Source organism: Sinocyclocheilus rhinocerous, unplaced genomic scaffold (genome assembly GCF_001515625.1).
Source record: "Sinocyclocheilus rhinocerous isolate Xijiao unplaced genomic scaffold, SAMN03320098_v1.1 scaffold3581, whole genome shotgun sequence".
NCBI classification, from domain to species: Eukaryota; Metazoa; Chordata; class Actinopteri; order Cypriniformes; family Cyprinidae; genus Sinocyclocheilus; species Sinocyclocheilus rhinocerous.
In genome coordinates, this window is record NW_015644366.1 from 5,865 (window position 1) to 8,906 (window position 3,042).

Sequence of the window (3,042 nt, forward strand, 5' to 3'; positions counted from 1 at the left end):
TTTGATGTTAAAACTGAATTAGTTTTGTTTCACATTGTTCATTGGCTTTGATGTCTGTAATAATTTTGTGGTTTCATGCGTTTGCTGAGGTGACCGTATTAGATCAATTTTGATTCATTCATGCAATAAATACTAAAAGACCTTTTTTAGTAAATGTCCCACATGCCATTTACTTCTTTTTTTTAAAAATGATACTTCAGCCTTCATCACGTGTTATTTATAAGGAATGTTGTCAAGCGAGAAGAGTGTGTTTCGGTTGTGAAATGAAAACCTGTTTTTTTCCTACCTCTACACTAGTTTTGGTCAAAAACAGCCGGAGTTTCACAGAGACTGTGAGGAATCGTCATATAATAACCACAAAAATAAGGTAAGACAATGTAAGGAATTTCTTTTGCAAGATATTATAATACAGAATTTTATTTAAGATATAGTGTTTAAAGGTTTGGAGTTAGTTTGATTTAAAGAAACTGCAAGGATACATTAAATTGATCAAGAATGACAGTAACAATGTTACAAAAGATTTTGGTTTCAAGTAAATACTGTTCTTCTGTTATTCATCAAACAATCCCGAAAATAAAATGTATTCCACAAAAAATATGAATCAGCACAACTGTTTTCAACATTGATAATAATCAGAAATGTTTCTTGAGCAGCAAATCAGCATATTAGAATGATTTCTGAAGATCATGTGACACTGAAGACTGGAGTAATGATGCTGAAAATCAAGCTGCACATCACAGAAATAAATTACAGTTTAACAGATATTCACAGAGAAAACAGACAACTATTGTAAACTGTAACAATATTCCACAATACTACTGTTTTTACTGTATTTGTGATCAAATAAATGTGGCTTTTAAAGAGACTTCTATTCTACAAACATCACCTTTGTCTTCCATAAAATATTAAGGTCAGTGGTGCCCCAAAAGTGTTTGGTTACAAACATTCTTCAAAATATCTTTAATTTTTGGATGAACTATTCCTTTAATGTCAGTTTAAATCTAAATTAATTTTGGCTTCAGAGCAACCATGGCGTTCAGACTCCAGGTCAATCTAGCAAACATGAGTGACGCAATGCAACGGGAAGCTCTGGAGTGCTCACTTCTGGCTTTATCTACGAATTTGGACATCGCTACCTATGTGAGACAGGTTAATACTTTTTTTTTGTATTTAGTTTATTGTCTACTAAGCTATGTACTTTACATGGGCCAAATTCACAAACAATAATTTTCTTTTCCAGTAGGAGTCATCCTAAGAGATGCAGGCAGACAGTGTCTTATTTAACAACAGTGTATTTCATAGCTATATACTTCCGATTTAAAAGGGCACGCTCATAAAATATGACATCATCCTTATTACTGAGATCTACACCCCTTATTCTTACATGAAGTAAAACTTTTGTTTTATGAATAGGTTTCAAGCTAAAACTCCTTGCTAGAAACTCCTGAGAAATAATTCTTTGTGAAGTGATTGTTTCTGAATGATTTTTAAACGTCCTCAGAAGGACTTCTTAAGCCCCGTTCACACCGCCAGCGACGGTTTCGCTGCATGTCTCCAGTGGCTGGTGGTTGGATGGCTAGTGGGCATTTCTACTACTACTACTTGTCAGAACGACGAGTACCACCGTATGAACACAGAGACATCTCATATATTATAGGGAAGCTTCTTCATGTTTACCTCGACACTGACAGACATTAAAGAGTGGTGGATGATGTGGGCTCCACTGACTTCACACCTATTGGTTGTCACTCGAGAAAATCGCTTGTCATTTGCATAAAGTTAAACTTTTCTCTCGTGACTCTCATTGCTAGACACGGTCACTGTCGCTCATGTCGCCAGCTTTCCTTTGAAATGAATGGGATCCTGTCGCTTTGTCGGTGCGTGTCACTGGCGGTGTGAACGAGGATTTAAGCTCTCCTGGGTTTAAGGGCTACTTTTATCATCAAAATGCTTCATGAATTAGTTAGATGAAACACCCCTTGTTTTTAAGGGCAACTTTTAGCATTAAGATTTTTTGTCAAGTGCGCAAGTACTGTAAAATGTAAATGAAATGTCTTGGTAAGCTGAAAATTATTCATTACAGTGACAAATTACAGTTTAATTGTAGAGACTTTTGTTTATTTTTCATCTGAGTAGTGCAATCTTAATACTTTGTGTTTCCCTATAGGTATTTGAGGAAAGGCACGGAGGATACTGGAACTGCATTGCAGGACTTTCTTTTAGTTGGCGCCTAGGACAAGCAGACGCTTGTTATGTACACTTCACTCTTAACAATACAACTATTCTGCTCTTCAAGACTGGCTGAGAGACAGCAACTGTTCAAAGAAGGATCAGTGCTCAGGGTTTCTTACATATATATTGTATAATATAATGTACATATATTGTATTGTGAGAAGCAATTTAATCTTAAAAAAAAAAAAAGAGGTTATTCAATATGTAGCTCGTATTTAGTCAATGGAATCCAAGCTGAGATTACTTAAACAGCCAAGTAGATACCTATAACTGTAAAGCAGCTATTAGCTGTGGGAATATTAGCTTTTTAAGCTTTTTAAAATCCTACAATGATCCTACTTTTCCCCTGGTTTTAAAATTGAGGATTAAAATATAATTGTTTATGGCATAGCATGGTTTTAGTTTCAGTTCAAACTGTGTCAATGCTGCATATCATAAGATGCCTATTTTACAGATGTTGACAAAATAAAACATGTTTTACTGTGGGGTTATAATTGCTTCTTTATTCCAAATAAATAAATTATGATCCACAAATAAATGTAAAGAGATTCACAAACATTAAACATGTTCACAAATATATGGAATGATATCCTAACAGGCTATCTCTTAAATGACTCCACATGTTCTTGCCTACATCTACATTACATTAGTTTTGGTCAAACACAGGTTTGTCACAGACACCGTGAGTGAATCGTCATATAATCAACACATAAATAATGAAGTGTAAGGAATCTTTTGTGATATATAATAATATGTAATGTAATTTAATATATATACAGTATATATACTCTATATGTAGCATTCAACAGA

At 34.3% G+C, this 3,042-nt stretch overlaps 1 long non-coding RNA gene across 1 annotated transcript; it reads left to right on the plus strand.

Annotated features, from left to right (window-relative positions):
* The first annotated feature begins 318 nt into the window (after positions 1–318).
* Positions 319–2,327, plus strand: LOC107758227 (uncharacterized). The gene is made up of 3 exons (XR_001641998.1): positions 319–367; positions 1,023–1,149; positions 2,168–2,327. It is a non-coding gene; the product is annotated as an uncharacterized LOC107758227 (long non-coding RNA).
* The last annotated feature ends 715 nt before the right edge of the window (positions 2,328–3,042 follow it).